This window comes from Pleurodeles waltl, chromosome 7 (genome assembly GCF_031143425.1).
Source record: "Pleurodeles waltl isolate 20211129_DDA chromosome 7, aPleWal1.hap1.20221129, whole genome shotgun sequence".
NCBI lineage: Eukaryota > Metazoa > Chordata > Amphibia > Caudata > Salamandridae > Pleurodeles > Pleurodeles waltl.
The window spans coordinates 870976842-870989250 of record NC_090446.1 but is presented as its reverse complement, the minus strand read 5'-3'; positions in this window follow the sequence as shown (position 1 = coordinate 870989250).

Below are 12409 nucleotides of genomic sequence, written 5' to 3'. Positions count from 1 at the left end.
TGGCATTGCAGCAAAAAAAGACCCTGCTCTGTTCTTGGTCTCATTCCAGAGGAATATCTCAGGGTGCTACTCCTGATGACACTCATTATAGTGTGGTCAGACATCATCTTCAAAGTTGGGTAGGTCTAAGCAACATATGAAGAAGAGATGAAGCGTTTTTTGGCTTCTCCACCCAGCCTCCTGCTGCATGGCCCTGCTCCCACCAGTACCTGCAGAGCCGGCATCTGGCCCGCAGTCTCCAGATATTCCCTGCACTGGAGCTGCTCCTGTTCGGTTGAAGAAGTTCTACGACATCATGTATTCTATTTTTGGATCACCAACTCCCTCTGGCTTGTCTCAGACCCAGTGCAGCCAAGAGGTGCCCCTGCTGGATTACAACTGATGGTTTTTCCCCCATTGCCAGCTGGGCCATCTGCATCCACACCCTGACCTCTCCTGACACCCTCCCTGGCACCTCCGTACCTGGTGCCAACTCCAGCGCCGCTCAGTGAGGACTAGCCCACAATTATCCCTGCCTCTGATCCAATGCCACCTTGGCACCACTCTGTCAGTGCAGTGCTACCGATGCTGTACCCCCCTCTGGAGTTCACCCTGTCACCCTAAGATGCTCCCTTCTTCCCAGAAAGACATGCTGAAGGGAAAGGGGAGGGCTCCCTGGAAGAGGACGCTATAGATGTAAACTGGTATGAGGAGCTGAGTGACATCAGTGGTCTGGACACCTCCTGAGACACTGGCAGGGTTACACCTTTAGGCCAAACATCTGTTGAGGGCACGTCATTCACCATATGGATGATCAGGCCAGCTGAGGTGTTGCTGGAATGTGAATTTACCCTAAAAAACAAAAAGACAAAAGGCGTCTGGCAAAACAGTAACAGTTTGTTTAATCAAACACTACGGCCAGGAGAGAAGATACAGAACAGGATTCTGAGGACTGTCTCTCAATGTACATCAGTTTTGACTGGTGTTTTATACATTTCTCTGAGTACCATAAAGTAATAAAAAACTTTCCTTTCTTGGTTAAGATTGCAAACAGTTGTCATGGAGTCATAAAGCCCTGATAACAAATGCAGACGGGCCTCAAGCTTACATGGACACAGTGTGGGCCAGCGAGTACATGTCCAGATGTCTGGCTGAGGGTTGCGTGGTCACTGCATGTGCTGTGTTCTGATTGGCTAAGTGTTCTAACTACATGTGGCATCTAACTTTATAGTGTTTTGGGAGTGCATGTACCCCTCTGACGATGTGATTAACAGAGATCCCGTACCTAAAATTGTCTGCAGTCAAGGTCAAGACAAACATCATGACGGAGGTGCTACATCCAAGAGCAAGGTCGACTGAGCCACCCTACCGTTAAATGTAGCCCTCACTGACATTCTCCTAGGGGCAAAGCCTTGTACAAGGGCTCCTGTGCACAGAATGATTGCCCACTGGCACCAAGGCTCCAGGAGACTTAGCCTTTCTCTGGCAGCACCCTTCCCCAGAGAGCTTGGTCGCCCAGGCCTAAAGTCCTACACAGCTTAAGTCAACCCCAATGCCTTCCCTTCCACAGAACAGGGAATCCAAACAGCTGGATGCATTTGGCAAACACATCTTATTGTACACAAGTCTGGTTCTGCAGACAGTTAATACTGCATTCCTTTTGGGTTGTTATTCTCATGCATTATGGATTAGATGGCACAGCTACTCCCCATGCTTCAAGAAGAGGGCCGAGGCTTCCTTCATCAAGCCCTAACTGATGATCGATATGAGCTACGCTTGCTCTCTGGTGTGGATTGGACACCACAGACTCGTTAGGTAGGGCCATAGCTTCCACAGTGGCACTGCACTTCCATGCCTGGTTTGGTCATGGGATTTTCAGCTGATGCTCAATCATCACTCATTGACATGCTGTTTGACTGTTCCCAGTTGTTTGGTGACAAAATTAAAACCACACTCAGTCGGTTCCTTTAGAACTGAGTTATCACTAGGTCCATGGGCCTTTCTCTGACTGGCTGCCCTAATAGCAGTCCTTTCAACCGTACTGCAGGTGCAGCAGGGACACTTCTGGGCACCCGCAATTCCAACCTTACCCTGCTGCCCAGTCCTTTTGAGGATAGGTTTGGCGGATCCAACAAAGGATGTGGGAAAAATACCCAATGTGTTGTCTAATCCTCCACCCCCGCTGTCCATGGCCTCAATACCCATTTAGTGCATCCTCAATTCTGCACAGTGATCGTGTTTGTGGCAGCATCAGGCACCAGCTGCTCCTGTGGTTGGTGATCACCTCAGGTAAGTGGGTGCTTCAGATTATGCAGAAAGGGTACACCCTACAATTTGTGAAAACACCTCTGCTATTAATGATGTCCCATGAACAGATGAAAGAGGACCATGTCTCTTTATTCCATCAGGAATTGCAAGCTCTTAAGGTAAAGGAGCCATTAAAAGGGTACCTACACCAGAAGTAGGGAATAGTTGCTACTTTCTGGTGCCAAAGAAGGATGGATTTTTCCCCCCATTCTAAATCTGCTTTCTCTCAACACCTTTCTACGAAAGAGAAGTTCAAGGTGCTCATGTTGACTCAGGTTTTGTCTGCCCTGGTTCCTGGGGTCTGGATGGTAGCATTGAATGGGCAGGATGCATATTTTCACATCCCCTTCCTGCCGGCCCACTGCAGTTGCCTGTGGTTCACAGTAGGTTGATAGCATTTTCAGATCAGTCTTACCAGTGCCCCTTAAGTGTTCAAAAAAGTGATGGAAGTGGTTCGAGCACACCTGTGGATGTCGGGGCTCCCAGTCTTCCTGTTTCTTGATGAATGGCTGCTGAAGGCAGGCTCCCGCCAGGCCGTTACTACCCATCTCCAGACTGAGCAAACCTGCCTATGCCGGGTTCACTATCAACGTGGTGAAATCATACCTGACTCCCTCTCAGATGCTCCCTGTTAGACCTCGCATCCGTAGGGTGGTCTTACCCCAGACATTTTGCCTTTACCTACTATTTTGTTGCTGTATCTTTTTGTTAGCCTTAGGACTCTGAGCACTTTTCAACTGCTAACCAGTGCTAACGTGCATGTGCTTCTCCACTGAAAAATGGTAACATTGGCATGTCCCCAATTGGCATATTTAATTTACATGCAAGTAATTTGCAAAGTGTTATACCATATGCCCAGGACCTATAAATTGAATGCTACTAGTGGACCTGCAGGGCTGTTTGTGTCGCCCACTTTAGTAGCCCTGTAAACATGTCTCAGGCCTGCCACTTCAAACCCTGTGGATGCAGTCTCACTACCACCCAAACGTGGCATTTAAAACCTCTTGCCAAGCTTTAGACTCCCCTTTTCTTACAAATAAGGTACCCCTAAGGTAGGCCCTAGGTAGCCCATAAGGGCTGGGTACCATGTAAGTGAAAGCAGGACATGTATATTTATGTTTTTATGTCCTAGTAATGAAAAACTCCCAAAGTTGTGTTTCATTACTGTGAGGCCTACCGCTCTCATAGACCAACATTGGGAATTCCTTATAATACTCTTAATCTTTAATTCCTGATCTAAAAGGTGTAGCTGCATCATGTTTAGTACCATTGGAATGGTAGTGATAAATCCTCTTTATTAGTAAAGTAGGCTTTAGCATTACTATTTTAGCAATGCCACTTTTAGAAAGTGAGCATTTCTTTGCCCTCCCTATCCTGTGGGCCTACAGCCTATCTCCAATACATTTCTGGCATACGCTAGGTGACAGCTACACTTGTGCATTCCCCTCACACACCCACAACACAGGATACTTGGTTGCATCTACATTAATTTGCATACTGATGGGTTTTCCTGGGGAGGAGGTTGAGAAGGGCTTCCACTTACATGTCTAAGGTTAGTGACCAGGGCCGCCCTCCCAAAGGGGCTGATTACCTCCAACTGAGCCAGTGCTGACCTAAAAAGGGGACCTGTGCACTTCATATGAATTCTTTGTAATCATCCCTTACATCAAAGGCACTTTTCAGTAGAAGTACTGGGTCTCTGACCCACTAAAATAAGTACACTTCTGGACTTAAAAAAATGTGGCAATCATGGCACACAGCAGGCTTTACTCCAGCATAAAGACTGTTGTGTGCCAGGATTGCCACTCTGCCAGGATTGACTGCTCCTTGGAACTGCTGCCCTGCTTTGTCTACCTGCTGCCCAGGACTTATCCACCAATCCCAGAGTGACTCCGAGCAGCTTTTGCTTTACTTTGCCACTCGTTTTCTTCAGTCACCCTGAGTGGCCTTGTTGACCTTTGCCTCTGCTAGCTGCAATAACCCTGAGCGGCTCTACCAAGCGTCGCAGCCGCTTCCGTCAATCACCTTGAGCGGCCTTGCTGGTTTTCACCGCTGCTGTTTGCAATCACCCTAAGCAACATTGCTGGATTTCACTGCCACTATCTGCAATCACCACGAGCTTCCCCACTAACCTTTGCCACCCGTTTTCTGCAATCGCCATGAGCAGCTCCGCCTAAGTTTCACCACCGCTTTCTTCAATCACCCTGATTGGTTTTGGTGGACTTCACCATCGCTATCTGCAATCACTCAGAACAACTCCACCAAGCTTCGATGCCCACTTTCTGCTATCAACCTGAGCGGCTAGGCAACACTTGACCACCCGCTGTAAGTAAGCTGAACTTGCCTGCTTTCACCAAAGATCCTGAGCAGCTTCATGTGCTTTCCACTCATTCCCCAAGGCCCAGCAGTGACTTTTCCCCTGGGGCCACTGACATCCACCTCTTCTCCTGTGGCCCCCACCTACTTTCCTGGTGTCTGTGCCTGGGAACCTCACACTTTGCCACTGTCCCAGAAGAGTGCACACTGAACATTACCATATTCTGTGGAGATAATGCACATTCATGCCAAGGAATCATGGCTCCACCTCTTCTAACCCGTAATCATTATAAGCCTTGGTTTACTTGATCCTGCATTGATAACAGATGAATTTGATCTTTGTCATTCTGAACCTGATTTTATACAGATAAATTAGCTATTTTTTTCTATATTTGTGTGGGGTCCTTTTGTGGTGCACCTTTTGTGATTATTGTGTGTGTGTTGCACAAATACTTTACACAATGTCCCATAAGTTAAGCCTGCCTGCTCAGCACCAAGCTACCAGAGGGTGAGCACAGCTCAGTTTAGGTCTTGTATTTTTACTTATCCTGACTAGTATTGTGGCCCCTGCTTCCACAGTATGTATACTGCTGCCAACTAGAGACCCAATTTCTAACACCCCCTTTCATCAGAACCACTCTGGACACAGTGCAGTTCCCTGCTTATCCTTCAGAATGGTGAGTCTAGGATATTCAGGCTATGATTCCACTGTTTCAGCCTCTATCCCGAATTTCAGTGAGACTGACTTTGAGGCAGCTGGCCTCATAGCCTCCTTCATCCTTACTTTAAGTCATGTCTAATGCATATGCAGGCTTAGCAGTGACTAACTGCAATTGGGTTAGTGGCAGACCCCTCTTCCTTACCTACCCAGAGCTCACAGCTCACAGTAGTGGCAGATACATCACTCCCAGGTTGGGTCAGCCATCTGAGAGAGATGAAGATCAGGGGACTCTGTCTCTGGCAGAATCTCAGCTCCAGATCAATTTGTTGGAAATTAGAAAGATCTGCTTGGTGGTTGCTTCCATCAATCAAGGGAAGGCTGGCTCAGGTGTTCATGGACAACACAACCGCCATGTGGTACTGCCACACACAGGGCAGGGTGGGGGTCGTTGACCCTTTTCCAGGAGGCCCAGTGCCTCTGGATGTGGCTGCAGTGCTAGGACATCTTTCTGGTAGTATAACACCTGGCGGGCTCTTTGAGCACAATCAAGTGGTGAGGAGCTAAATATTGGTCACTAAGTGGGAGAAAGCCGCTGGAGTGTCCAGTAAACCACTGTGGAAAAGGGATAAAAAGATTGGAAAAAATAGCGGTCATCTGAAAGATCTTCTCAAGCCAAATGGAGGTTTGCACAGGACTTACTACTGTCCATGGCGTCCATGATACCGGTCTCAGTGTAGCCAGCTAGTAAAAAGGGTGCTGAGTCCTTCGGTGTAAGTCTCACCCTTCTGTGGCATTCGTGGCTACAGATATTGCAAGTTGAATGGAAAGGGCCGTGTCTAAAAACCTTCTTCGTACAAAAGGTCTATTGGTATCTACCACCTTAAAGTATCTCCACTATTTGCCAGAAGTATGAGACTTGTACTGCAAGGTTAGTATTTAGAGTCAACAACCGAGTACAATATGGCAGAAAAGAGGCACAACCTAGTAAAAAATCACACGGGCACGTCAAACCTTGGAAAAAGCTTGTGTAGGCAAATCCGCTCGTAGCACCAATGAAACGGAAGTCACCCTACATCCTCTATTGTAAATGCAATTCAACACTGAATAAAGTAGAGAGCTACTGAACACCAAACCGCTGTGGAAATAAATCGCATTTATGCATATCATCAGAAGCTTGAACTATCAGTTTAAACCATATATTAGATAATGTTGTAGCCACCACATACATCTGCATCATTTACAAGAATTTAGACAAATATGTGTACATTTTGAATGTGATCTAAACAATTCTTATACATCTGGAGTACTGAAAATGCAATAAAAATGTATACGTAGATGGCATATACATAGTTTTGGTGTCATGTACCTGTACAATTCCAAATTAGAAAATGCATGTATTATTCAGATGTCAAGACAGATTAGGGCCTACATCTCATCCCGGTAGTTGAGTCCATTAGTGGCTGTCCCAAATCTCTCCATCATCCTGGCTTCAGTTTGATTCAGGAAATATTCAGTGGGTCCACCTCTATGATGTCTTTCCACTGTAAAGAGTATTAACCAACAAATCTCATTTTCTTATGGTTAAAATGTTTTTAGTGATCTACATGGAGGGGCATCTGATACACATTATAATCATATGTTAAGGCCAGTGAGTAATTGATGTATTCATTTTGGCACTAAGTGATACATGTCTTTTTCCACAATATACCATCATTTTATTTAGCTTAGCGGATCACAAATGGCATCTCTACCCAGAGGTGGTGCAAGGATTCTTCCAGGAGTGGGAGAAAGCCTTGGCTCAATCTGTTCACCTCGACTGAAAATGTGCAATATCTGCACTTCTGCATACTGAAGTTTCTAAGATGGCTCTCGTGCGGAGAAGCATTCTGTCTAGGGTGGACCTTCAGACTCCTATACACCCTTCGGCTGATACCACTAATGCCCTAAGTTCTCAAGAAAACCAGGATTGACATACTGGGCCAAGTCATCTTTGTGTCTCCAGATTGGGCTCGGAGTGTGTGGAATCCAGAACTCCTCCGCATGGGCGTCTCTCCTCCAATCAGGCTGCCCCTTTGGGATGATCTCCTGTTGCAGCAGCAGGGCAGGATCCTGCACCTGAACCTGAACCTGCATACTCTCTACCTTCAGGCATAGCAATTGAGCCCTGAAGCTAGTGGTGTCATTTTGGCATCCAGGTGTCCTCTGCCAAGACAATCTATACCTGCTGGTGGGATACGTTTGTGGCATTGTGTTTGTCATGCAAAGTGGATTCTCTTTCTACACCTCGTTCAGAGGTTTTGTCATTTTTTCTCTCATTAGCCCAGCAAAACCTTCATTGTGCTGCTGGACCAACCCTCCCTGTTCAAATTACCATTTGTGACTTGTTTTTTGAAGAGCCTGCAACACCTGTTTCACCCACCCCATTTTTTATACCTCAATGTGAGCTTAATTTGGTTCTCACTTGTCTTGTTTGTACCCCCTTTGAGCAGCTACACTGTTGTCCTTTGTGGTTCCTGACTATTAAAACTGTCTTCTTGGTGGCCCTTACATTGGACAGGAGGGTCAATGAGCTTCAAGCTCTATTGGTCCACCCTCCATACAACATTTTCTTCCCAGATAAACTGGTCGTCTGGACACATGCCTATTTCCTTCCAAGGTGATCACTCTCTTCCATGTTGGCTAGAGCATCTCTATGCCCACTTTCAATGCTCCACCTCCACTTCCAAGGAAGAGAGACTCCATCACCTAGACCACAAGAGATCACCCTCCTTCTACACTGAGCACACCAAAAAACTCCTGGTGGACGATCAGATTTTTATTAGGTAAACCAGAGCAAAGAATGGCAGGGCTGTGCAAAAATGGGCCCTCTCCTGATGGACTGGGCTTTGCTGTGCATTGGTAAAGAAACAACCCCTTGAGGGCTTGCAAGCCCATTTCAACATGGGTCAATGCCACAACAACTGCATTAAAGTGAGAGGTATCTGTTCTGGATATCTGTCAGGCAGCTATGTGGGCATCCCTGCACACGTTCACAAAATGCTACATCCATGACATTCAGTTCCGTTGTGATGGGCACTTTGCCCGTTTGGTCCTTCAGGGCTTTTTGGTCTAGCCAATTCACTGTTCTACCTCTGGATAGATATTGCGGGGGTATCTATTCTAAAGTGGGGAATCTGCGTTTAGAAGTTTCTATCAGATGAAAGAGTTACTTGCCTTCTGTAATGTCTTATCTTTTAGAGAGTTTATTTAATCACCGATTTGTCACAGATTCTCCTCTGCTCCCCACTCTGTGAACTGGGCTGTTCACCCAAAAGATCCCTTTAGTTACCTACACTGGTCTACAATGTGCATTAGTTTTTACATGACTCTGCATTTTTGGCACTGAATTAGTCACAGAAGAAACTGATGTCAGCATTCTGGGGTGGCGCTTATAAGGTACTGTGGCATCACTTCTGACATAAAAGAGGTGGAGCCAATTGATGGCACCTATCAGAGCGCAGAGGTACTACTTATGAATTTCTGGATCCAGTGTGACTCCTGGAGAATATTCTAAGGTGAGGAATTTGCAGTTAGATAGAGGCTCTACCAAATAAGGCATTACCTGAGGTAAGTAACTTCTTCTTTTTTTCAATGGGGGTAGCTGTGGATTTTGAGCCTAGCTCAGACGCAAACCAGGAATTCTACCATATCAAGACATTTCTGAAAACTAGACACCTGTGGTGTCAAGAGTGGTACGACTTCTATGTTTCTAACAAGACTCTTTTACCCAGAGGCCCTTGCAAACCTCAAACTGTGCCCAAAAACACATTTTCCTCATATTACTGTGATAGAAAGGTCTAGAATATCTGGGTAGCCACAAATTTCCTTCCACTCAGTGTTCCTCCAAGTCTCACAAAAATAGTACCTTACTTGTCTGGGTAGACCTAGTACTTATGATAGAAAAAGGAAGAAAATACAACATAGAAAGATAAACTTTGCCACCCAAAAAAAAATCCTTTTCTAAAGGTGGCTGCATAATTTGGGCCCTAGCTCAGGCGGCAGCAGGGAAATCTACCAAACCTGTGCTTTTCTGAAAACTACTTGTGGTGTTTAGGGTGGCGAGATTTGTGTGGCTCTCCCCAGGTATTTCTTTACCCAGAAGACCCTCAAACCTTAATCTTTGTCAAAAATGCACATTTTCCTCAAATGTATGGTACATAAGTTCTAGAATATGAAGGGAGCCACAATTTCCTACCACCCACCATTCCTCCAAGTATCCTGATAGGTTTCCACCATAAGAAAAAGGCCAAATGCAAAATGGACAGAAGATCAAACCTTTTCACTCAGAAAACAACTCTTTTCTGCCGGTCCGCATTCCCCCAAAACTCCTCATAGAAATGGTACCTCACTTCATTGACCCTTCATTATCATAAAGCTTTAGTCGGTCAAGAGGCCATAAACAATAAATATACTTTATCAATAAAATAGCAATTTGTGAATTAATCAACATTTCAAACTAAAAGTCAACTTTAAAAGGTATCAGAATAAATCAGATGTTCATTGCAACAAAACCATCAGGCAAGCATATTTCTCTGAAAGCCATATTTCCTATGATGAATTACAAAGTGTATGTAATTCACTAATCTCAGGCATACAAACATATAAGGGACTGATTGTAAATAAAATATGGCTTGCTTATATTGTCCCAAATAAATTAGTATTCTATAAAAGCGGTTGTAAAATATATTTTCTAATGCCAAAATAGATTTTACAAATTAACATAATGTGGATTGTGCAGAATGACCTTCACATGGGCATACATCTATAGTCATTCAATTCCTAACTGGCTCTGTTTAAGCAGCCATAAAGTGCAAATTGCTTAATCTCAACCTGGTCAACTGAACACACTGGTAATGATTATTTACCCATATAAGGCACAGAGACATAACTGAGGCCTTAACAGTCCTCGCGGGGTGCCCCAGGGTTTCTTGTTTTGACATTGCATGCCTTGCAGAATGTGTGTAAAGGCGTGGAATATGAAATAGTTAAACACTCGGGAAAGCCCCTCTGCATTACGGAGCAGGCCCCTGCAGTGTAGGGGTTGGGGCTAACCATTTAGGGCCCATTCTAAGGGGACCCTACTGTTTGGTGTTACACCACTGATAAGCTACAACTCTGTACTTGATCCAGACTTTTAAAGACGGTGCTGGCAGACTGTGCTTTTAATATTCTCTGTGCAGTCTTTTCTACTGAGATTTCAGCTCCAGAAGTGATCCTCTAAAATGTGTTTAAAGGCTGATAAAAGGTCACAGGGACTGGTATAGAATTCAGGAAATCCTAGGCTATTACTTGTATTCTTTGAATACATTATCCAGGGAATTTTTGTCGACCTTTTCTGATTACTTACAATTCCTAATCACCTTGCAGCTGAATCTGTCTCTGGATTTGTCCAAAAAGATAGACTCAAAAGGATTGGCCAAATTCTAATAAGATCATTCACATAATCAAGATTGAGTTCAGCATCACTAAAGTGGGGAGCTGTGCTCTATAGGACCACCAGCACTCTTTTCAAGCACCTGTTTTCAATTCTCTGAATGGCCAAATAAGATTAAATCCCCCAAACTCCAAAGCCATAAGTTGCTATTGTTGAGCATTTGGCTTTATATATTACCTCAATCTCCCTAAAAGGCTTATATTCTAGGTTGGTTACAAACTTAGGGCCAGATGTAGGTAGCTGTTTGCATGTCGCAAACTGCGAAAAACGCTGTTTGCGGCATGCACACAGCCTAACGCGATGCACATCCCCAAATTGCGAGTCGGTACCGACTCGCAATTTGGGGATGCGACTCGCAAATAGGAAGGGGTGTTCCCTTCCTATTTGCGACCGCATCGCCATGCTGAGTTGCTTTGTGACCGCGAATGCGGTTGCAAACCAACTCGCAGTTACCACCCACTTGAAGTGGGTGGTAACTCATTCGCAAAAGGGAAGGGGTCCCCATGGGACCCCTTCCCCTTTGTGAATGCCGACAAAAATGTTTTTTCAGAGTAGGCAGTGGTCCATAGGACCACTGCCTACTCTGAAAAAAACGAAACCAAATGGTTTCGGAAGTTTTTCTTTTTGCAACTCGTTTTCCTTTAAGGAAAACGGACTGCAAAAAGAAAAGAAAAAAATGCTTTATTAAAAAAGCAGTCACAGACATGGAGGTCTGCTGTCTCCAGCAGGCCACCATCCCTGTGAGTGCATGGACTCGCTATGGGGTCGCAAAATGCGACCCACCTCATTAATATTCATGAGGTGGGTCTTAGCGAGTCGCAGAAGGTGTCTGAGACACCTTTCTGCATAAAATTTTGCGAGTTGCAAATTGCGAGTGGGTATGACTCGCAATTTGCAACTCGCAAACTTTTACTTTGCTACATCTGGCCCTTGGTCCCATATTTGTACTTTTTTAGCTCCGCATTTGCGTCATATCTTGACGCAAAAGCGCACAAACTTACAAAATATAATTGTATTTTGTAAGTTTGCGCAGCTTTTGCATAAAAAAATGACGCACATGTGGCGCTAAAAAAGTACAAATATGGGCATTAGAGTCCTTCCACAGTGCAAGCAAATTTAGATGCCGTAGTAGCACCAAGTGGGGCCTGTATGCCATTTTCATTGAAGAGTACACCCAGATATGGGAAAGTCGTGACTTGTATGATTTTGGTTCTATTAACCCCTTCGCTGCCAGGCCATTCCCCCCTCCTGTGCCAAGCCTTTTTTTGGCTATTTGGGGTAGTCTGCGCTTAGGCCTTCATAACTTTTTGTCCACATAAGCTACCCACGCCAAATTGGCGTCCTTTTTTCCAACATCCTAGGAATTCTAGAGGTACTGAGAGTTTGTGGGTTCCCCTGAAGGAGACCAAGAAATTAGCCAAAATACAGCTAAAATTTCATTTTTTTTTAAATGAGAAAAAAGGGCTGCAGAAGAAGGCTTATGTTTTTTTCTTGAAAATGGCATCAACAAATGGTTTATAGTGCAAAAATCAAACTTTTCCCAGCTTTCAGGAACAGGCAGACTTGAATCAGAAAACCCAATTTTTGAACACAATTTTGGCATTTTACTGGGACAGTCCCCATTTTTACTATTTTTTGTGCTTTCAGCCTTCTTCCGGTTAGTGACAGAAATG